General features: G+C 36.9%; 1 long non-coding RNA gene across 4 annotated transcripts in view; it reads right to left on the reverse strand.

The window, feature by feature from the left end:
* Window positions 1–25,662, reverse strand: part of LOC138151965 (uncharacterized) — a 98,342-nt gene that overhangs the window by 39,133 nt on the left and 33,547 nt on the right. Inside the window, exon 4 of one of the 4 annotated variants that reach the window (XR_011165982.1) lies at window positions 19,893–19,969. The exons of the other annotated variants lie outside the window; for them this stretch is intronic. This is a non-coding gene — a long non-coding RNA (uncharacterized lncRNA). The remainder of the gene's footprint in view (window positions 1–19,892; window positions 19,970–25,662) is intronic. 4 annotated transcript variants of the gene reach the window in all.

Genomic DNA, 25,662 nt, shown 5'->3' on the forward strand with positions numbered 1-25,662 from the left:
AATAATAGAAAACTTTTATAATAGCACGTGTATGCCTTTCTCTCTGTCTCCGTCTCTCTCTTCTATGTCTACCTCTATATGTCTTTCTCAGTTTCTATCCTCTATAGCATAGTGGATAGAGAACTGGCCTTGGGGCCAGGAAGATATGGGCTCAGGTAGTATTTCCAATATATACAGGCCATGTGATCCTAGGCAAGTCACTTCAATTCTCAGTAAATCAGGAAACTCTCTAAGGCTAGAAGTTTCAGAGAAATTATCAACATGTATTGGGAAAGGAAGTTCCTCTCTGGTAGTTAAAGGAATTGGTCTCTCAGGCACAGAGTCTCAGAGACTCAGTCAGATTTGCCTTTGGTAGTCTTCTCAACTTCTTTAAGTGATTTTCCTCCTTTCTGATACCTTCTTTCACCCACCTTGCCCTTTGACTCTCAAATTGAGCTATTCCATAGTCCTGCAATATGTGAGTCATGCTCCTTGCTTTTGGGAAAATTTTTATTCTTTTCTCTTTGCAAAACCCATTCTCTGTGAGCTCTCACATAAAATAGGATCCAGTGGATCAATTAAATGAATATCAATGATTAGGTCAATGCATAATCACTTTTAAATACCCTTTTTCTTTGAGGTTCATTTTTTGAAATCTAATGGTAGAATTTAAGGCATCAGTCACAGGATGTGGGAAGGAGATCTCAGGGGGAGGTAAAAGAAGAGGAAGTCTAATGGCCCTACTCAAAGTACTTCAAGTATATAACTATATTTTATGACTGGTATGTTCCAACATTAAACAACTGTCTCCCCAAAAGACAGGCAGTGCTGAGGGCTGGCTTTCTGAAGCAATATGATGATAATGGATTTGGGGAGTTGAAATGATTACCTCCAGTTTCTTGACATCCCAATTCACAGAAAATATACCAACAGGGACTTATCTCAAAGGATTTTATAAAGGAATCATATATACACACAAGGCACACATATGCATTATACATGTAAATAAGCATATATATGCTATGTGCACACTCACACACATATACATGCATATACACACATACACATATGTCCATGTAAACATATACATGCATATATGTGCTATATCGTTTGTATTGTGTGTATGCACATATATGTGTATGTGGGTATATATGTGATATAGATATATATCTCATATGGGGATAGGAGTCTTTGGTGACTGGATGGAGAGTCCTACATAATCTTGCTGTTTTTCTGCCTTTAAAAGCAAAGATGATTTTCCAAGTTTCTATGTTAGTTTTAAAAGTGAAGGAAAGTGGCAAAAGGTTGTATTTGCTATTTTCAAGTAGTATTTCCAATATATACAGACCATGTGATCCTAGGCAAGTTTCTTCAGTTCTCAGCAAATCAGGAAACTCTCTAAGGCTAGAAACTTTAGAAAAATTGCCAACATGTATTGGGAAAGGAAGTTCCTCCCTGGTAGGGAGGAATAGCAATGAAAGTACTGGTCCAGTCACTCAGTATATATCCATAGCTCCCTGGTCATACGTCAGAGTTAAAGTCGTTGGTCTTTTAACCCTAAAGTCGTAACAGGTTGTCATTTTTCCTTCTGGAAAACAAGTTTAGCAGTAAATATTGTGATAAATTTTCCAGAGTACAACAATAGTTGGAAACAAAGCTATCTATTTCCACTGATGAGGGCAAGTATTAGCCTAGAGAATAGAAGATTGTCATGAAAAAGGTAAGACTTGGTGGGAAAGGAGCACATATTTTTTTCATATGTGACCATATATATGTGTATTTTAATACATGTGGAGTAGTTTTGAAAAGAACTGGGATTAAGATTAGAGAACCTAGGTTAAAATTGTACATTGAGCTACTTCACTTCTCTGGGTATCACTTTCTTCACCTGTAAAATAATAAACTAGATTGTATCATCCCCTATAGCTCTTATTCTTTTTTTTACTTTTTTTTGGAGAAGGGAAGGTAAGGCAATTGGTATTAAGTGATTTACCCAAGGTCACACAGCTAGTAAGTGTGTCAAGTGTCCAAGGCTGCATTTGAACTCAGATCCTCCTGACATCAGGGCTGGTGCTCTATTCACTGTGCCACTTAGATGACCCTATAGCTCTAATTTCTTATGATCATCTTAGTAAGTCTCAGGAAGTGGTGAGGTGATATACACCAGGGACAACAGGTATTCAACAGGGCAACAATGATGAGATATTCAGTAATTAAAAGAAGCTAGTGGCAAGGTGGAAGAGTACTGGGTTAGAGTCAGGAAGACTCATCTTCCTGAGTTCAAATATCACTTCAGAAACTTACTAGCAATGTGATCCTGGGCAACTCACTTAAGCCTATTTGCCTCACTTTCCTCATCTGTAAAATGAGCTGGAGAAAGACATGGCAAATCACTTCAATATCTCTGACAAAAAATAAAAACCCAAATGGGGTCATGAAGAGTGAAACAGAACTGAAAAATGACTCAAAAGGACAACAAATAAGTTAGCTCATATAATACAATGATAAGGTTAGAGCTGGAAAGGAAATCAGAATCCGTCTAGTCTATCATTCTCATTTTATAGATGAAGAAACTGAAGCATAGAAAAATTAAGTAATTTGCCCCAGGCCACACAGATAATAAACATCAGAAGTGGTATTTGAACCTGGGATTTCTGACTCCAAATATGCAGTTCTTTCAATTGTAACATGACTAAGGGAAGACACAAGAAAGGTAGAACATATGGCAAGTGGGGTAAAAAGTAACAAATGATGATTCAGGCAAATAAGCATTCAGCATCTGAGGGCCTGGCGATGGGCAAAATATAGATATACACAAAAGAAGTCAGAATGTGGAATCAGTCAATCAATTAATAGGAATTAAACCAGGAAAGAAGTTGGCATAAGGGTTGTCTGATTACTAATAATGGGAATCCAGAAATAGGAATGAGATTTGGAGTAAGGTTCCCATTCCAGAGAAGACTGTTAACATTATGATTTCTAGAGAGGAGAGGAGATGAGACGAGTGAAGAGAAGAGAAGCAGAAAGGAGAAGAAGGAAGAAGGGAGGAGAAGGAAAGAAGAAGGAGAAAAAAAGGAATAGGTAGGGGATGACCTCTTCTCTGCATGGCTTCTTAAACCTTTTCCACTTGAAACCCCTTCAGCACTTCTTAAGTTGTGGGTTGCAACCACCCATTTTCTTAAGTCTGGAAATCAATAAAACTTTAAATCAATTCTTGATTTATACCATTTAAACTATTATTGTAATGGATTATTATTACATTGAAAAAATGATATAAGAGAAAAATTTCAGAGAAGCCTATGTAGCATGAATAGAATAAGAGTAGAAGCAGAACAAGATTCTACACAAGGACAATAGCTTTATAAAGAAAATCAGCCCTGAAAGACTTAAGAACTCTGATGAAAACAATGAACAACAATCGCTTCAGAGATCACACAATCAACCAATGGTACCACTAAGCAATAGATTCAAGATTGAGACACATATATCTGGGGACATGTATTCATTTTGTTCCACATAGTTTTTTAATGGATCCCTCAATTCTCCCCCCACCCGCCCCCATCCCACTTCTCTTGTTTGATTTGGGAGGAATAAATTGAGATACTGGGTTATCAATAGTAATTCCAGGGGGGGAAAGAGGGCTCTTTAAACAGAAGAAAACACTTTGATAAGCATGAATTTTAAACATAATGTATAGAGATTACACACACATGTGTGTATACATACATACATATATACATACACACATTAATATGAAAAGAAGATTCACAGTTTCCTACAGAATCCACTATTTGTGTTCCATTGTTATCATTTTTTTCTTAGTGTTTATGTTTAGAATTTTTTTAAATAAGATAACTCATGTATCATAGGTTCTCTTCTCTCCTATATGTTCTCTTTCCACCACCAATAATGTGCACACATGTGAGTGTGTGTGTGTATACACACAAAAAAGCAGTGTGCTTGTGCCAATTCAAATTGAAACATGAGATCTAATTTTAAAATTTTCAATGTGAGCATTTACATCTCAAAAATGGGCAAATGGTATAAATCAATAATTGATTTAATGCTTTATTGATTTCCAGATGAGAAAATTGTGAAAAATATTTTAATAATGTAGATTAAACTTTAAAGTGTTCTGTAATATATATATGTATACATACATATATATATATATATATATTTGTCAAAGAGATAATTGTTAAACATTTATCAACCAAGCTCTGATATATATGTATATGTTATGTGTATATATTATATGATTATAAGTCTGAATATGCACATATACATATGTTTATATAGGTATACACATTTTTTGTCTTTATATGTCCATTCACATGCACATATCTATATCAATATTTTTCTTCATGGAGAGTTCTTTGCAATAATGAAATCACAGAAGAGGTCACATACACATTCTGTAAATATTTATGAACATATGCATTGTCTATCCCAAGAAGAATACAATATTCTTGAGGTCAGAGACTATTTTCATTTTTTGCACTAAACACTTCCCACCTCCCCATCCATAGTAGGAATCTAGCAAATCTGTGTTGTTATAAATTGAAAACATCCTAATAGTTTGGATCAGATGCTTCTTTCTGGCTTTAAATTCTATTATCTTAGTATCAAAGGTCAGCATGTGGTATAGTTGACAAGACCAGGGGCAACTGAGATGCAGAGATGTGAGCCACAGTAGAGGTGGAGAAGATTTATAAGTATTGGAAGGTTAGGAATGACTACTAAAATCTTTTTAAGGTTGAGAATGAATATAGAGGAAAGGACTGACTGGTCTGTTTATATGAGTCTTGAAAAGAGGGGAAGGCGAGTGGCATTCCAGTTTAATATGATAATCCAATAATCCCTCATTCCCAGTTCAGTGCACAACACTCCCTTGTACCCAACTACATCAGTTCCTGTTAGCCCTGAGTCAGAACATTTAGGAAGGGAGGCCTTTAACTGAATCCTATGCCTAGAAGACAAAGTTAGTAAAGAGCATTGAGTGTCTGGATGAAGATATCTTTAATTACCATCATTTACAATGAGTTAGGTTTGGCTGCAGTCATTGTATTTTCCACATCTGGCAAAGAAAAAGTTGAGCAATAATTATAATAACAAACAAATTAACAATTAGAAAAAAACACCCAAGGAATTTTATTAATGCCAGGTCCAGTTGTTAACAGTCACAGGTGTGTGAACAGACCAGAGTATCACTGATTTTCTCTTGTTTAGGTGAAGCTCCCCTGTAGGTATATGTAACGTACCATAGCTCCTCTGCTCAGAAACAGGAAGTTAATTGGCTTGATGCTTAATAAGATAGTATGGAAAAACTGTTGAGGAAAAATACTAAAAAATTAATGACATGGAAGAATGATGAAGGAAAAGTGAGAACTGTGGTGCCCCAAAAGGTCTGGGAAGAGGAATAATCTGGCTGAAATAAATTGAGAGAAATGAGAAGCATACAAAACCTTTGGGGGGGGGGCTTCCTGCAATGGACTCTTTCAATGGATGCCTATTGATAAGAGAGATTCATGATTTGACTAGAGAATGGTTGTATGACCATAGGGGTTGAAAGTGAAATAAGTAAAAGCCTTTGTTGTGATTGAAGGGACAGAAAAAAAAACTACCACTACCCATGTTCTAGGGACATTTTTTTAGTTCCTCTAGCCAATTCCATTGTTTTATATGACTAAGGACTAAAGAAGGTCATTGAAAGCCATATGGTGCCCCTTAACCACATCATTCTAGAGTAGACCTTGAGCAAAACAAACTGGGGGAGCTGGGAAAGTAGGGAGTACATTAGCTATTAATTTCTAGGAAGGAATTAACAAGAAGTCAGTGAAATAGAGAACTATATTTCATAGAACAAAAAGGGAAAGTAGAAACAATCTACTCCAAAACCCTGGGGTTAAAGTGAATTGGCCAGAATCTAGGTTAGTGATTACATTTAAAAAACAAATAAACAACAACAACAACAAAAACCCTAAATGTGTGTGTGTTTGTGTATAGAGAGAGTTTGGATGGCAGTGATCTGGTAAATAATAGGAAAGTACCAAGTGAATAAGTAGTGAGAGGTCAAAAGAGATAATACATAGACTGTAATAGTAATGAAATTTGAAGGTCTGTTTGTATTGCCAAGCTAATAGGTACTTAGCACTTAGTTTCAAATTGGGCCTCTGTAAAGAAACAGAAGGGGATGGAGCCAAGATGGCAGAATAGAAACACAAACTTGGTTCAGGCTCCTACTTCAGTCAATTTTGATAAAGTAAAAAAAAATTACTCTAAACAAACTTTAGAGCTACAGGAACCACAAAGAGATGAAGAGAAACAAAGCTCCCACTGAAAGAAGCCCAGCAGGCTGGCAGAAAGGATCTATCACACCAGGCTGGGAGCAGAACTCAGCCCCATGTGAGCTGCATAGTTCCAACCCCAGGGTGACCCTAACCACAAGCAGGCCCAGAGCAGACTTCAGGAGAGAGAATCACCAGCAGCTGTGGTGGTTTCCAGACTTATCAAACTATAAACACCAAAAAAAAAAAAAAAAGAAAAAGAAAAAGGAAAAGGTCAGTATGGAACTGTGTGGGAACAGGGGGACCAAGAGCATGGTCTGGCTCCTGCCTCCATGGCAAGAAGCAGTAGAGGTGTGATGGCTGTGTAGACACCACTGCCTGGCTACCTCAGGAGCTCCTGACTTACAGAATGCAGGGGGACCAAGCAATCATTCAGAGGGTAATCATTCTTGCTTTAACCTACTTAGACCTCAATCGCGGTCTTGGTTTGTGGTCCTGCAATGTGTGACCAGTGATCCAGAGCTTGAGGTGTCTGTAGAGATGGTGGCCAACTAATAGTTCTGGCAACTGCAAAAACCCCAGTGATTTGGGACAAAGCTCTCTCAATTCTAGAAGCAGAGTTCTACCATGGCAAAGAGCTCAAAAGTCAAGTAATTGGCTGCCAAAATGATCAAGCCCAGGAAACATAATCAAAACATAGATTCCTTTTTTGGGGATAAAAAGGATCAAGGCATGGAGTGAGAGGAAGACAGTGATGCCAGAACTCCTGCATCAAAAGCATCCAAGAAAAATATGAATTGGTTACAATCCATGGAGGAGCTCAAGAAGGATTTTGAAAATCAAGAGAAGTGGAGGAAAATTTGGGAAGACAAATGAGAATGATGCAAGAAAATCATGAAAAGTGAGTCAACAGCCTTCTGAAGGAGACCCAAAAATACACTGAAGAAAGTAACACCTTAAAAAATAGACTAATTCAGGGAGGCTAGGTGGCATAGTGAGTAAGAGCACCAGCGCTGGGAGGATCCGGGATTGGTTGCGGCCTCAGATATTAACACCCACACAAAATAACTTACCATGTAACCTTGAGCAAGTTACTAAACCCCAATTGCTTTTAAAAAAAATAGATTAACTCAAATGGCAAAGGGCTCAAAAAGCCAGTGAGGAGAAGAATGCCTTAAAAAGTCAAATTTGCCAGATTGAAAAGGATAGATCCAAATTAATGAAAAAATAGAAGGCAATGTGAGATATCTCATTGGAAAAACCACTGACCTGGAAAATAGATCCAGGACAGATAATTAAAAAATTATTGGACTACCTGAAAGCCATGATCAAAAACAAAGCCTAGACACCATCTTTCAAGAAATTCTCAAGCAAAATTTTCCTGATATTGTAGAATCAGAGGGAAATATAGAAATTGAAAGAATTCACCAATCACCTCTTGAAAAAGATCCCAAAAAGAAAATTCCTAGAAATATTATAGCCAAATTCCAGAGTTCTCAGGTCAAGAAGAAAATATTGCAAGCAGTAAGGAAGAAACAACTTGAATATTGTGGAAACACAATCAGGATAAGACAAGATCTAACAGCTTATACCTTAAGGAATCGAAGGGCTTGGAATATGATATTCCAGAGGTCAAAGGAGTTAGAGTTAAAACCAAGAATCACCTATCCACCAAAACTGAGTATAATGCTATAGGGTAAAATATGGTCATTCAATGAAACAGAGGGCTTTCAAGCATTTTTTTAAGCTATCGGTGTTAAGTAACTTGCTCAAGGTTACACGGCCAGTTATTTTTGTGTGGGTGTTAAGTCTCTGAGCCGGGAACTCACCCCTGGTCTCACAACTCTGGGGCTGGTGCTCTTATTCACTGCGCCACCTGGCCACCCCCCTTTCAAGCATTTTTGATGATAAAACCAGAGCTGAACAGAAAATTTCACTTTCAAATATAAGAAGCCAGAGAAGCATAAGAAGGTAGACAGGAAAAAGAAATCATAAGAAACTTATTAAAGTTGAACTATTTACATTCCTACATGGAAAAATTATAATTGTAACTCATAAGACTTTTTTCATTATGAGGATAGTTGAAGGGAATTATGTGTGTGTGTGTGTGTGTATAGGAGGTTGTGTGTGTGTGTGTATAAATATATGAGAGTGTGGGCAAATGTATATTCATGTATACATTGACAGAGAGTACAGGATGAGTTGAATATGAAGGGATGATATCTAAAAAATAAATTCAAGAGGTGAGAGAGGAATTTATTGGGAGAAGAAAAAAGGGAGAGATATATTAGGGTAAATTATCTCTTATAAAAGAGGTAAGAGAACACTCTTACAATGGAGGGGAAGAGAAGGAAGGTAAAAGGGAATGGGTCAACCTTATTCCCATTGAATTTGGCTTAAGGGGGGAATAACATACACACTCAATTGGGTATCTTACCCTACAGGAAAATAAGGGAGGAGGGGATAAGAGGGAGGATGATAGAAGGGAGGGAAGATTTGGGGAGAGGGTAGCTAGATGCAAACATTTTTGAAAAGGGATAGGACCAAAGGAGAAAATAGAATAAGTGGGGGGGGGGGCAGGATAGGATAGAGGGAAATATAGTTAGTCTTACACAATATAACTACTATGGAAATGATTTGGGTAACTACGCATGTACAACTTATATTGAATTGCTTATCATCCCAGTGGGGGGTGGGTGAGGAGGGAAGAAGGTAAAAAATCTTGAACTCAAAGTTTTAAAAACAAATGTTTAAAAAATTTTGGTTTTTTTACATGCAAATGGAAAATAAGATACACTGGTACTGGGGTATAGAAATCTATCTTGCCCTACTAGAAATTTAGGGGGGTTGGGGAAGGATATAAGAGAGAACAGATTGGGTGAACGGATATTCAGTAGGCTTGCTATTCTGGGGTGGGGATAGGGGAAAGATAGGGAGAAAAAATTGTAGCTCAAAATCTTGTGGAAATGAATATTGAAAACTGAAAATAAATAAATTTATTTATTAAAAAAAAGAAATAGAAGATATGAACCCCTGTTGCTGATGTAACAGGAAGGGGCTGAACAGGGAAGAGTTAATACAATATATAACGAAAAGCCCCAGCTGGGAGAGTCAGAATTTCTTGGGGTAAGCATTGTGGATGGACAGTAGCTGCTGCCAGAGAAAGAGAGAAAGAGAGAGAGAGAGATAATTTTTCTCAGCGAGCATCTGAAGGCTGGGCTGCTACTGCTGGACTGAAGACTGAACTGAGAATTTAGATAAACTGAGAATTGAAATAAGAATTGAGAAGCAAGACAAAACTTCTTGGAACAAGCCACGTGGAGGCTGGATAAAGTGATTTTGATTTTGAGGACAGAGCTGGAGAAAGTGATTTTGATTTTGATAACAGAACTTGTGGTAATGAAGCTTCTTCTGAGAGCCAGGCACACTCCTGCCGAAGACTTAGTGGGCCAGCTGGAGCTACCAGAGGAAGCATGGCTATGGTGTCAGTACTTTGTCAATTTTGGGTCTATGTGGGTTTCATAAGCAGAAAGTGAATTGAGATGATAGGGCTGACCATGTGTATGAATATTGTTGTGATTCTGCTAAGCTTGATGTGTGTAAATATTGCTGTGTCTCTGTTAAGTTTTCTCTTCCCAAGAACAGAAACTGTGAAGAACTTGAGGTGGATTGGACACTGTGGGCTTCACTGTGGATCAGGAACTATACGGAGAGCTGCACGAGGAACTAGGAGCTAAATTGATTAGATTTGGTCAGAAGCTGGGACCATGGAATAGGAACCATGGAAGCTGAGAGCCTGCCTTGAGTAAAGACAAAAAGACCTCTCCATGGGTATTGAATAGTGACTGATGAAATTGTGACTTACTTGTGACCTAGGGGTGTATGGCCTTTCTATTTTCCACTACCCTTTAAGAGAATACTGAGTAGTGACTGATGAAATTGTAATTTAATTGCACCCCATGGGTGAAGGACTTTGTCCTTTGTACTTTGTTTCCCTTAAGGTGGCAAGCTTCCTTAAGGATGATTGAATGATTGAGTTACTAAAAGATTGAGTTCCTAAATTAATGTATTTTGCTTAAATCTATGTGACCACTGTGGTGAAAACTATGTGGCCAACTTAGTGTTAAGTTCATAAGTTGTAACATTGTGAATACTGTATTTTGTTTATTTTGAATGTTTTTCTTAGTTTGTTACTGAAGAAATAGAGAGTTCACTATGCTGTGTAATCAAAACCTTGAAAAGCTGTTCACAGTAGCAGTCCTCTGGAAAGCTGCTTGTGCTTGGCTTTACAATAGACTTAATAAATAAGCACTTTTGTTAGCAAGATGTAAATACTTTGGTATCATGGCAACTTATTGTCTCATTTTCCTCTATTCTTATTATTCCTTATTAAGAATAACAATTCAGTGTGGCCAGGTGGCTCAGCGATAAGAGCACCGACTTCAGTGTCAGGATGACCTGGGGATCAAATCTGGGCTCAGACACTCAGCACCACACCCAGAAATAACTGGCCATGTAACCTCGAGCAAGTTACTTAACCCCAATTGCTTTAAAAAAAAGAATAACAATTCACCTTCATATAGGTCTTTGTTTTTACAAGGTACTTTTCTCATCAAACCATGGGGTAGATATTCCTAGGGTTACCATTCCTCCCCCCTTTTTAAAAAGAGAATACAAAGCTTCATAGAGACTAAATGACTTACTGTCACAAGACAATAATGTTAGTTATGCCAAAGTCCTTTATATAAATTATTTCATTTAATCCTCACAATGGCCCTGTGAGGCAGGTATAACTATTATCTTCATTTTACAGATGAGAAAATTGAGGCTAAGAAAGGTTAAATGACTTGACTAGGATCTTAAATGACTTAGCAGCCCCCAGTTAGTACTACTTGAAATCAAATCTTTTGACTTTATAATAAAAAGATCTTTGCACTCAAGACCTCAAGATGAAGAAAAGCAATCTTGAGGGAACCTAGTAAGAAGATTTGTTTGTGATATTATAGGAGTATTTCCCTGGCAATTTGAAGATTTCAATCAATATCCATGTCAACACAAGTTAAGAGAATTGAAAACTTGGGCTGTAAATTGATAGGTTATCTGGAATTTTTTGACTCTTCATATTTTATTTCCATTATTATCAGATGTTTTATGATGGAATTGATAAATATATTTCCCTGTGTAGGTAACAGTCGGATAATTTTGGATGGTTCCAATACAAATTTCTTTCTCAAAACTAGCTTTTATACTTGAGCCCAAGTTACTAGAACCAGCATATAAACAGATAATATTACTAGATAATAATATTGTTGATCACCCTCTCCTCCTTGATATTCCATTTATTTCAGGTTTTCAAGGATACCACTCTCTCCTAGTTCTCTAGACTCCTTTAGTGCATCCTCTTCCAGATTATGCCCTCCAAATTTAGGTGTCCCCCAGGGTTGAATCATGGACCTGTTCTCTTCTCCCACTATACTTTTTCACTTGGTGATCTTATCAGTTCCCATGGATTTAATCACCATCTCTATGCTAATGATTCTCAAATCTACCTACCCTGCCCTAATCTCTCTGCTGATTTCTGATTTCTCATTCTCAACTGCCTTTCAGATATCTTGAACTAGATGTACAGTTGATATTTTAAACTAAACATGTCCCAAACTTAACTCATCATCTTTCTCTCAAACTTTCCTCAGTTCCTACCTTTCCTAATACTATAGAGAGCATCATCATCTTCCCAGTGCCTCAGGCCCACAAACTAGAAGGCATACTCAACCCCATATCTAGTATGTTACCAAGGCCTGTCAATTTCACCTTTGTAACATCTCTTAAATATACCCTTCTCTCCTTTAACAAAGCCAACACCCTGGTACAGACCCTTATAACCTCATACATAAACTATTACAATAGCCCACTGATGGGTCTGTCTGCCTCAAGTCTATCCCTATTCTATTCTAAGCTATCCTCCACTCAGTCACCAGAGTGATTTTCCCAAAGTGCACATCCAATTATGTCATGCACATCCAATTATGTCATGCACAAATACATACATACACACACATGCACGCACACACACTCAATAAATTTCATTGGCTCTCTATGCTTTTAGGAATAAATGAAAAACCCTCTGTTTGGCATCCAAAAGTCTTCACAATCTAGCATCCTCCTGTCTTTCCAGTCTTCTTACACCTTATTCCCTACCCAATACTTTTTGATCCAATGACTGTTTTCCTGCTGTTTTACAAATATACCCTGCATCTCTTGGCTCTAGGCATCCTCTTTGGCTGTACTCCCATGCTTGGAATGCTCTTTCTCCTCATCTCTACTCACTGTCTTCCCTGGATTTAGTACCAACTAAAATCCCACCTTCTACAGGAAAACTTTCCCAATCCTTCTTAATTCTAGTGCTTTCCCTCTGTTAATTATTTTCTATTTATTATGTGTATAGCTTGTTGGTACGTTTGCTTGTTTGTTGTATCTCCCATTAGATTATGAGCTCCTTGAGGGCAGGGAATATTTTTCTTTTGTTTCTTTTAATGGCCTCAGAACATAGCACATTGCATGGTATAGTGCTTTACAAATTTTCATTGACTGATTAATAATACTATTTCATCCCATCCTGAATGGAACTTCCTAAAGATGGTGATAAAAGAAACTTGAATGGCTTAAATGCCAGATTCAGTACCATTTTGGATATCTATCAATTATTAAAAAATAAATAATTTGGTGCAGCTAGGTGGAGCAGTGAGTAAAGCTCAGGCCCCAGAGTCGGGAGGACCCAAGTTCGGTTCCAGCCTCAGACACTTAACACCCACACAAAAATACTAGCCATGTAACCTTGGGCAAGTTACTTAACCCCAATTTCCCTCCAAAAAGCAAAATAAATAAATAAATAAACAAACAAACAAATAAATAAATGATTTATTCCCTTTTTGCTGCTCCACATTTCTCACCTACTTGTTTGTTTATTTAATTGATGACTTCTTTCTTAATGAAGGGTTTTTAACCAATAAAACTTGAAAATGTGGCAAATTATGATGGTGTTTGCTCTATCATCTCCTAGTAGCAGTAATAGTTGGTGAACAAACTACTAAGTTAAAAGACCAAGTGACCAGAGAGGCATAATAGAGTAATTTGCTGGTCGCTGATGGACATTAACCAGTTGGCAGACATAAAAGCATATAGAATTAGTGGCAAGATTTACATTGGGCCAAAACCACCCATGCTACTTGCTTCCAAGAAAGAATGAAGCAGGTTCCATTGTTACTAGTGCTACATGAGCCAGAGAAGTCCCCTGACTGGGAAAGTCATTAAGATTTAAGTGCAATTCTGAGGCTCAAAATTATCTTTCTTTCTTCTTTGCTCTTCTCCCCCTCCCCAAAAACAGATATATTTTCTAGAAGTCAGAATTAAAGCAGAATGGTGTCAGGTAAGAAGAGTGATAATCAGCTGGCCAGAGCCCAAGGCAAGTACAGGAAGGAGACTGTCAGAGGACAAGTATGTGCCCCGGTTGGAAGATAAAAAATGGTGACAGAAGTACAAGGAATGGCACATTCTTCACTAGTGGCACAGAATTGTACTGGAAAAGCAGGAGAGAAGACACTTCACATTTTAAGCAAATGGCAGAAACCAAAACAATTCTTTTTCCTTGATTTTATTTGACCTCTTTGCCAAACTTCCTGAAAAACAAAGTATAACAGAAACTTGGTTACAACTTTGATGCTATAGTTCTATGTTCTTAAAGGAAAAGGCAATAGTGAAGCTCTGGGTGGAAAGGGCATAGATATTTTATACCATTTGTTGTTATATATCATCATATGTGGTTATGATTGCTTTAGTCATGCTACTAGCAGGAAACATGCATTGAACTCCCCTTCTGAGCCTTGTTTTAGGTGTAAAACAATGATATTGTAATAAAATTCTTGCATCCTATGGTAAATTAAATCTCTCAGCCTGGAAGCCTAGATAAACCACCCCAGAATTCAGAACATAGTAAAGAGGGTTATACTAAAATTCCAGTGTAGCTTCGTTAAAGAATATGTAAGTTGTAGAAACTGTATTTAAGCAAAAAGGCTATGCCAATGTCAGCAGTATATGAATCCACATTTTATTGCAGAGTAGAAAACACATCACTTTAAATCAGAGTGTCTGGAATGTCTACACCTATTTTAATACAGTATATGATACAATAGCATGTAGAAACAAAGAAGATTCAGTTGTTTCCATACAAGAGGCTCAGGGCATTTTGGTTCATTGGCTTGTTCATTCAATCAAATTATGTTTGGTATTTATAAAGGGGACAGCATGGCATAATGGATGACCACAAAATTAGGCAGATCTGGGTTCAAGTTTTGTTTCTGATATAATCTGATAAAATCTTGCCCAGGTAGTGCTGGGCAAGATAATTTTACTTCATAGTACTCAAGACAATTCTCTGGTACTATTCTCTTTTAAAACCTTGCTATGTGGTGGACATGAGGAACTATACTATATAACCTATTGTCCTCTAGGGATTTACAATGCAAGAAAGATAAGACACATAGTACAAAAAGACAATTAACATTACAAATTTTAAAATAAGTGCCACTTTGGAAAGGATTATCAAATATCTACTAAGTTGATTTCTAATCACTTCAAGATTTATCCCTATCCTCACAGAAAATGGAACCCTGAGCCTGAGTTAACAGGACTATCTCACTTACCATGTTCCTTCTTTGGTTCTGATGACTGGCAACGGCCACTTTCATCCTTCATTTATTGTAGATTTCCTGATTCCTAAATCTGGATCTCCATCCTGGATTTGCATTTGGTCTTTGTGTCTTCCTGGTTTTTGTTTGTCTGATTTATTTGTTTACTTTAACCCTTGCTCTTTTTTTTTAATTCCAATTTGATCACTTGGTTCTGAGGTACCTTAAGCCCTGGCTTTCTGGAGTGGAGGATGAATCCATTCTCAATTAAACCACTATTTCTAGCAGGCCCCATAACCTCAGGTTATTCTTCTTCTCATTTAGCCATCCACCATTTATACTTATAACTACTCATATAGTCCCATTTGACTACCTAGATCAGAGATTCTTAATTTAGAGTCAATGGACCTTAATCTGTGGGCAGTTTTGAGGGAGTCTGTGAACTCTGATAGGAAAAAAGTACATCTTTATTTTCATTAACTTCTAACCAAAATTTAGCATTTTCTTCAATTATATATATAACATTTATATGAATATAGGCATGTATATGTGTGTATGTATATATATGTATGTATGTATATAAATATGTGTGTATGTATATATACACATACATATATATGTATATGTGTATATACACACACAGAAGATTCCATAGATTTCACCACTCTGGCAAAGTCTATGATACAAAAAAGCATAAGAATTCCTGACCTAGACTAAAACTCCCTTCTCTGACCACCACTTCTGTATGTGAGTTGTGTCTACCCAATAGACCGAAAATTTCTTGAGGAAGACTAACTTTATGTTTGTATCCCTGTTGCTTAGCATAGTGTTTTATTAATAGTAAATATTTACTAAGTACTTGCTAATGATTTTATTGAATCATGGCCTAGCTCTTTCTTTTGGCATGTAAATTGAACTCTACTCTAAATAAATAACTGGCTTCTGAACCCCAGGTTCTTCTTAAACCACTATCCTGTAGTACCCTACCATATGGTCAAGCAATTTTTATCCTTAACTCCAAATCACTCTGAGTCTGTCCCTAGATCTCTCAATACCAACTCCACAACCTATAAGCATTACTTTGTCCTCTGTCACTGTAACAATGTAATTATCATATTTATGTCAATCAAGTGCTAAAATAGTCTTAGATAGTGACAATGTTAAGGAGAACATGGAAACAAGATTTTTTAGGACTAATGCAATATACATTTTCAAGTACACAGATACTATGAATAGCTTTTGGAGCTCATTACCATAGTCATTTCAAAAAATGGCTTTTAAGATATTAAATAGTAAAAGAAAAATATTTGAATTGTCTTTATTTTATTTTTAAAAATTATTTGTGCTTTTCCCCATAATTTAATTCCATCAATATTTATGGACCCACTACTACTATGTGTCAGACCCAGTGCTAGGTGGTAAGAATACAAAGACAAAAAGTAAAACAACTCTTGTCCTCAAGAAATTCATAGTCTACCTTTGGTATACAATATTTGAACAAATAACTAAGTAAAAAAAAATTTCTGGAGGGAGAAATCACTGAGAATCAGGGAGATCGGAATGGTTTCCTGAGGGAAGAGACCTCTGAGTTCTATCTGTGACTTCTAGCTCAGGATCAAATTTCCATATTTATAATTAATTAGCTAATATGTATTGGGCCCTCCCTGACAGAAAGGCCCTGTGCTAGTATAACAAGGGTTGCCCCCCACATGTGGCATGGAAATATCATGGCTCAAAAGAAGGCATAAAAATCATCTCTAGCCTCATCTTCCTTCACCTTTTTCCACTAGAAAGTACCTCTTGCCAGGAAGGTAAGCAGGTAATTGGAGTCAGAGATGCAACCAGTCTGCTCTCCTCAGAGAGAAAGGGTATCATGATAAAATTATATCTGCTCCCTTAAATATGTTTACTCTAGAGGATGGGATTTTCAGATTCATACTAATTTTTGATTGCTGTTTGATTACTTAGGGGAAGCAGGTTTATATTCTAAGGTTTCCAAGGTTTGAACACTTTGTCACCAAATACCAGTTCTACAATGAACACATACAGAGAAATAGGAAAAAACAACAACAAACCCATTTATTTAAATTATAGCAAAACAAACATCAGAGAAAGTATACACAAGAGAATATATACCAGGCAATATGGAATGAAAGATCTCCTTTTGGCAGTCAGATAACTCAGCTGAAACATAAGTGTCATATCTCACCCAAAGAACTTTGGGTTACACTATTTTGTGTCTCTCATTCAAAGATGTTGAAGTCACTATCCTTGTCTACAAGAAATTTATAATACACTTGGGGAAATGACACAAAGACCTACCATTTATGGCAAAGTCCTTATGAGTAAATATGTTAAGTCTGGGGAGAGACTTGATTTCAACTTATAAAACTCTGAAAAGTTGTTGAAGAATTTTACAAGATGTGCCTCCTTTTTCAAACGTTGAGATGCATGTTTAGGGATATAGTATTTGGCTTAAGGCTCTAAAAAAGAGGGACTATATTTACCTCTACTCTAGTCAGTGAACTCAGGATCAAATATAGATGAAACACCTTATCAAGAATTAGACAAATTTCCCAAACTGTCTTTTTCTCTGATATCCCTCAATACCCCTGGCCCTTTCCCTCTGTTCCTTCATTCCACCATTCTCTATCAACATTCCATTTTGTCTCACTGGATTATCTTTAGTACTTGGTAGGTGCTTCAGATTTATCCTGGATTCCCTGAGACTTCTGTTGATTTATGAAGTTCCAAGTGCCAATTTATTTTCCTTATTGCCATGATCCCTTTGCTATACTGAATTTTTTTGCATCTACTTACATGTTCCAGAAGACTGCTGGATTGCTTCATAAAGATTAAAAAATGTTTCATTAGCTAAATGCCTGAACTCCTGACACAAAATGAGGTAATAGTTGGCCACAAGGACTTTTTTATATCTGACATCAAGTTCACTCATGCCACTGTGAAAATAAATATACATGGGCACATACTTAGGTCTGGACCTATGATTTCATTGTTTTGGGGGAATGACCTATGATCTCATCATTTGGAAACTCCCTCCACCCACACAGATCAGTAACTTCTCTCTATAGTCTTAAAAAGTTTCCTGCTGCTTAATGTTAAGGTTAAGTAGCTTGTCCCTTATTTAGAGCTGTCAGAGATAAAATTTTAATGTAGGTTTTCTTGACTTTAAGGTCTATCCTCTAGCTATTAAGCCAGGGTCCAATCTCCACCCTGGCCAAGTCACAGTGAATATAATATTGGCATGGGATCAGGAAGACCTCTGTTTCATTTGTGTCTTTGACACTTAATCACAGTTAACTCTGTGATTCTAGTCAATTCCCCTCTTCTAAGTGCCTCAAGGAATTCCCTAGTACTTATCCATGGATCTTGAAAGACTTGAGATCCTCTTAGTAGAAGAGAGTTCTCATACCAGGAGTTCCCCAATCAGATGGAATTATAGATCTTTTTCATACTCATGGGTGTATACTTACATTTCAATATATATATGCTTTCATAGGAAAAGTTGCATAGGTGAAGGAGGCTGGCCTTGTAGAATTCCTATGTCTTATCCACAGTGGATGTTATGGGAAAGTCACTAAACTTTTTAGTGTACCTGGCAAGTCTTTTAAGGTTTTAAATTACAGGTGACTTGTTGATTTGCATTTCTGGATGGAATGTTGACATCTGGGAGAGTTCCCCTACAGTGGTAAAATCAAAGTTCTAGACCAAAAACAATCCATACAAACACATTCAGGAGTTCTATCCCAACATTTGTGATTCTCGGGTTGAATATGGCCTCCTCCACCATTCTAGCCCTGCTCCCTCCATATTATGAGTTAGAAAATTAGTTTCCTTAATCTTAAGGCTGGGTACCACTTTCTCTCTTCCCTTTCCTGCCATATAACTTAAAAAAATATATTTTGGTTTATTGTCTGCATTATCCCAATTAGCAGAGGTGTCTTATAAGGTCCCTGGGAAATATGCATTTTGAAAAAGAAGAAAGAAGAGAAAGCAATGACTTCAGGACCTCATAGAACATCAGGATCATGTCTTTGCTGCTTTTTTGGTAGAGTTATATACAGGTTTCTCTGTGTCAGAGCAGAACCCCACAATTTGCAGTGGTTAATGACTGTAATCTCACCAGAAGGACAGAGGGCCCAGAGTCCCCTCACTACTCCCAGTGAACCTGCAACTCTCATAACTAGCATATGCTATGGTTGAATGACCTGGCTTCATTCACAACTAAATCAGTACTAAAGCAGTCAGGATGATAGATAGCAGCTTATCAATAATTGAAAAGAAAGGCTCAGAGATGTCCCATTATCTGAATAATTAATGCTCCACTTGGGCTTTGTAATTCCTTAATAAAACTGACTGATTGATTTGCTTAATTAATTCCTCCTTTGACAGGCTTATTGCTTTCTTTGGAGACAGGGCTGGGCAAAAATCAGAGATAATTCAAGCTAGGAGAAAAGATTTAAAAATCTTCATAAACTTTAACCCACCCAGAGTATTATAGAAACAGTTCTGTTGTGAAAACCCTCTCCCTGACTCTGGCTAACCACAAGTGACAGACAAACAATTTCACCTTTAGAGAGGAGAGGGAGCAAGATGAAAAACACAGAATCAAAGTTTTAATTTTTTTTCCTCTTCCCTTGATTTCACCTGGGTTTATATCCCATTGCAACTGATCAAACATTATGATAAACTATAAAGGGTCCCCAACCACATCAGTGGTAGTAAACTTTGCTGAACCTTAAACACTTTTGAATAAATCGATCTGAATGAAATGTTTAAAGCTCACTTACATCTGACAGCAATAATGACTTGGAAAGACAGTGGTGACTGACTTGCCTCTATCAGGAAACTGAGAGTTCAGCTAGGGCTCAGACTTTCCTCTGGGTCAAAGGGCAACAGGTCAAAGGGCACAAGCTCTCACCAGAGTGTTTGGTCCTTCATCTTTGCTTGGGTTTATTGCTCCTGATCTCCTTGAAGACTAAAAAGAAGGAATGACACCTGAAAGAGAAAAGAAAGATACACCAGGAAAGAGGAAGAAAGAGACATGAGGGGACTTAGAGTAAGTTGTATTAAGTAGCACAAAGATGAGTAGGCAAATGTCAAGGAATACGTGTGGGAGAGTATGGGGGAGTAAGAGACTCTCTTGATTCAGAAGTTCAACACTGGAGCAGTAAGAACAAAGCCAGAGAGAAAGAGAATGGAAAAGGAAATAATTAGATCATTTGAAGAGGAAAAAATAATTCCATCAGTTAATAAACTATGTATTCAGTTAAAGAGCAACAGGTGAGAAAAAATATGATCAAAGTGTAACTGTATTTGAAGTAGTCTATTTGCTAGGAAAATCAGGCTTTCTGAATACAAGATCTTCCTCTTGTGTGGGTTATCTCTATCAGTGTCATAGCAATTCAATCACTGGCAAAAATGGGAAAAAAGAGACTGGGAAAATGTGCCTTGCCCAGACAATTCTAAGGTTATAGGAGAAATATTGATAGGATGGTGGAAGCAATATGAGGAATGCCAAGAAATAAGTGGAAGATGGGGGACTAGTACAGAGTTGTTAATAAATGCTTAACAACAGACACTCTTCAAACAAGCAAAGCAAGCATACACTTTTAAGTATCTGCATTTTCTATCACTTTCATAGTCTACATAATGAACAACATGATAAATCAAGCCCTGATTTGTAACATTTACTGATATCTGAGGTGTAAAATACTCACACTGATAATTTAACAATGGGCTTTCTTCTGATGAAGTGGTATGAACTGGTTCCAGCACATCCTTGGCCTAGTCTAAGTGACAAATCAGGAAAAGGGCAAACAATCAAGAACCCAGCAATTGCATAGATCAAGGGAGAGAAGAGATCATTAAGTCAGAGCCTAGAGACAAGCAGAAATCAAAGCAATTTAGATAGGAAAATAGGGTCATATATGTAACTGGAACTGAGATGCCATCATAGCCAAACTCCATATTTTACATGAGGAAATTAAGTCACAAAGAGGTGAAATAACTTGTCCATGGTCACGCAATTAGTAATTATCTGTGGCAGGATTTGTGTTCAGGTCTATATGACTCCAATTCTAAATACAAAATTCAATGCAAGAAGTAGGTCACAGTATAAACATATTATCAGTAATCTCTATAAGCTTAACACTTCAGGTATTACTGTTGTCTTTTTAAAAATGTATAAAATTACTGAGGAATTATATAATCTTTAGTCTCAACTATCAAAGATTTGTTACTGGTGTTTTGAACTTTGTCTCTAACCTGTTTGATGAACATGTGCCTCCACAGAATCATAATAAAAAATAAATTTAAAAAGAACCTCAAAGGATTATCTTGTCCAACCCATACGTGGACAGGAATACTGATGTGACTATTCACCATAACTAGTCATTTGGCCTTTACTTGGCAACGTTAGGCAATCAGAGATTTGGTACTTTGAGAGGCACTTATTATATTTTGAGCCAAATAGTTAGAAAGATTTTCTTTATATCAGACAAAATATTCCTCTATATGCTTTCAACCAATTTGCCCTCTAGGGAAAAGCAGAATAAGCATAATACTTCAATCAATTAACAAATATCTATTAAGTGACTACTATATGCTAAATATAGGGGCGAAAAATTAAAAAAAGGTGAAATAATATTGAATCTCAAGGAGCTTACAATCTAATGGGAAAGACAACTGATAAATATGAACATCTATATGTACAATAAATATATAATAAATAAGTTGTGGCACTTCAGGTGGGTGTTGAAGGTTGGTCAAGATTTGAATAGACAGAAGATAAAAAAGAAGAATGATCCCCATGTTTTTGATAAGGTTCGCTCCTTGGGTCTCTGAAGATCAAGGGGAATAAGTATATGAAAGACACAGAGGAAGGGGTATAATGTAGACAGTATAAAACTAACCTGGTGGAAGTATATATAATTAGGAAACAGAAGAAGAAAAAAAATCTGAGGCCCATATTGGTTATGACTTGATCCAATGCTAGGTTAGACTTGACCCAGTAGCCATTTGGGATATTATCAGCATGGTTTGGGGCATGATAATGATGGTATTGGGTCATTCTAGAAGGCCTTAAATTGTCCCCTTTTTCACCTCAGGCCTTGTGCCTTTCTCAATACACTGATGAAGCAATCACTAGGACTAACTGTTCAAACATTCCACCTTCAGGGACCTAGAGGCAGTGTAGATTCCCTAGAGAACTCTTGTTTGGGGAATTCTTAATCCATCCTGGCTTGCTAGAATCTCAGAAGGCTGACTGACCTTCAGGGCAAAATACAAAATTCACTATAAAATGACTCCAATTCACAGTTGCTGCCATTTCATAGCTTCATTTTATAGATTTTAATTGAATATTTTATAATTTTGGTTTTTGTGTTCTGTGTAACTTAATTCTTATGGGTATGAATATATAAGTATAAAATTCTCATAGTTACTTCTCACCACCTCAGCCCTCTCTAGAAAAGTAGGGAAGACGACGATGTACCTAGGTATACATTTTTGAATCTGCCTTCAAGTTCTTCATAAAAGACTCTGCCTAACATTATCTCCTGCCTCCCCAAACACAAACCTTTGGCTTCAGTGAAGCTGTACCACTTACATAGCTATAGTCCATGCATTTTAACCTTACAATATCAATAAGGCAAGTGACATGGTATAGCATCCCTATTTTACAAATGAGGAAAGTAAGAATGAACAGGATTAAATCATTGGCCCCAAGTCACACAGAACATCTGTCTTAAGGACACTACTCTAAATCAGGTATCTCTGACTCCAAGTTCAATATCCTAGCCATTATGCCAAAGCACTCTTCTTCCTTTTCTTCAGACATGAAGAATATAACAGATTTGTTACTTGCCAAAGTTCCATTTGTCCCTTTGATCCCATCATTTCTTATCTCTGCCTTCATCTTGTTTTCATTGATTATTCTTTTCAATCTTCAATATCTTTTTTATATTTGAATCCTTCCCTGCTGCCTTCAAATATACTCCGCACTCCCTTATTCTAAAATAAAACATAAATATAACCCTCTTCATCTTGCTATTTTCATCCAGTCATTGTCCTACAACTTTCCTTCCTATCCAGAGTTAAATTTTGAGTTGTCTACATTGAATTTTTCAATTCCTTGAAGTCTTGGATTCTGACCCTATAATCCTAGTGAAACTGCCCTTATAAGGATACTGGTGACCCTTTAATTGCCAAATTTAATGAACTTTTCTCATTTTTGTTTTTTTTTCCTTTTAAAAAAATCAAGTAATTAATTTATTTACTTTTGGTTTACTCCAAAATTTTCTTCTCCTCCCTCTCCTCCCCCCTCCCCTTATGGCAGTATGCAATCAAATATAGGATCTACAGATACCTTCATATTAAACATTAGTCAAGTTTTAAAGGAGAATTATAACCAATGGAATGAACAGTGAGAAAGAAGAAAGAAAACAAAACAAAAGAGAGAGCAAGTATTTTGTTTCAATCTGCATTCAGACTATAAATCTATCTCTGGATATGGATAGGCTTTTCAATTGTGAGTCCTTTGGAGTTGTCTTATACTCTTGCATTGAGAGATGAGCCCAGTTTATCAAAGTCAGTTATCACAGATATGATGTGTCTGTAATTGTGTACAATGTTCTCCTGGTTCCACTTTGCTCACTCAGCATCACTATATTAATCTCTTCAGGCTATTATGAAGTTTGTCTGCTCCTCATTTCTTTCTTTTTTTTTTTACTTTATCAAATGCTTCTCATTTACATCATTCATTCATATCAAAAATTTCTCATTTACATCATTCATTTCTGCAAGATTTTGAGTTACAAATTTTCTCCCCATTTTCCCCCTACCCACCACCCCAAAACAGCAATCCCACTGAATATCTCCTCCCCTAATCTGCTCTCTCCCATATCTTCCCCCATCCCCCCTCCAATTTTCCAATAGGGCATGGTGGATCTCTATGCCCCAGTACCTGTTGTAAGGGTTATGGGATTTAAAGATCTCCCATGCCCCATGGACGTGCTGACATAGCAGAGCAAGAAAAAAATAAAAGCCAAGTGTACGGGGCTGTGGTTGGAGGCGGGTGGCGGGTGGGTTTTTTTTTTTTTTTTTGAGTTAGGATTCCGGCTGAGCACTGCCAGAGGCCAGAGCTGCTGGGAGCGCGCTGGGTGGTTGCTGTGAGTGGGGAGAGGAGGACCTTTGCCTGAGGTAGCCTGTTCTGTTTTAAAGGCTTGAAAATGTGGGTGCTTTCTACTTTATCTACCTGTGCCAATATCATAACTACTCTGATGGCTTTCACTTTCTGGTTTTGGGACTCAGTCTTTTGGTATCTTAATAAATTTTCTAGTTTATTTCCCCAAATGGCAAACCTGATGTATTTTGTGATGGATAATTATATCAGCATATTTGTAATCTCTATAGGCATTGTGAATATGGCATTGCTGATACACCTGTATATCTTATTTCCCAGTTAAATGTAAAATAATATTAAAATAGTGTATATATATATATATATATATATATATATATATATATATATATATTAAACATTTGATTTAAAACTTTTGAATTACAGATTCATTCCCTTCCTCCCGTATTACCCATCTTGGGAAGATAAGCAATTCAATATAGGTTGTACATGTGTAGCTTTGCAAAACATTTCCATAGTAGATATACTGTAAAAGACTGACTATATTTCCCTCCATCCTATCCTACCTCCCACTTGTTCTATTCTCCACTTTGATCCTTTCCCTTTTCAAAAGTGGGTGTTTCCAACTTACCTCCCCCACAGCCTGACATCCCTTCCATCATCCCCCTTCTCAACCCCTTCCCCCCTACTCTCCTGTAGGGTGAGATACCCATTTTAGTGTGTATGCCATTCCCTCCCTAAGTCAAATTCAATGAGAAAAAGGTTGACCCATTCTCTTTTGCCTTCCTGCTCTTCCCCTTCATTGTAACCATTTTCCCTTGCCTCTTCTATGTGAGATAGTTTACCCCATTGTGTCTCTCCCCATCTCCTCATTATATTCCTATCTCACCTCTTAATTTCACCATTTAAGTATCATACCTTCCTATTAAATTGGTCCTGTGCCCTCTATGAATACCTGTACCCATAGATACATACATTCACATATGTATTCATATGCCCATATACCATCCTACATAGATATATATGTATGTACACACACACACACATACATTTCTATTCCCTTCAACTATTCTCTTACTGAGAAAAGTTTCATGAATTACAATTATCATTTTTCCATGTAGGAATGTAAATAGTTCAACTTTGATAAGTTCCTTATGATTTCTTTTCCTTGTTTACCTTCTCATGCTTCTGTTACTTCTTGTATCTGAATGTCAAGTTTTCTATTCAACTCTGTTTTTTTTCATCAAGAATGCTTGAAAGTCCTCTATCCCATTGAATGACCACGTTTTCTCCTGAAACATGGTACTCAGTTTTTCTGGGTAGGTGATTCTTAGTTTTAATCCCAGCTCTTTTGACCTCCAGAATATCATACTCCAAGCCCTTGGATCCCTCAGTGTAGAAGCTACCAGATCCTGTGTTATCCTGATTGTGTTTCCACAATATGCAATTTGTTTCTTCCTGCCTGCTTGTAATGTTTTCTCCTTGTTCTGGGAATTCCAGAACCTGGCTATAATATTCCTAGGAGTTTTCTTTTTGGGGATCTTTTTCA

Source organism: Petaurus breviceps, unplaced genomic scaffold (genome assembly GCF_028583685.1).
Source record: "Petaurus breviceps papuanus isolate PSGF00001 unplaced genomic scaffold, PetGlider_PUasm1.0 151, whole genome shotgun sequence".
Taxonomy (NCBI): Eukaryota; Metazoa; Chordata; class Mammalia; order Diprotodontia; family Petauridae; genus Petaurus; species Petaurus breviceps.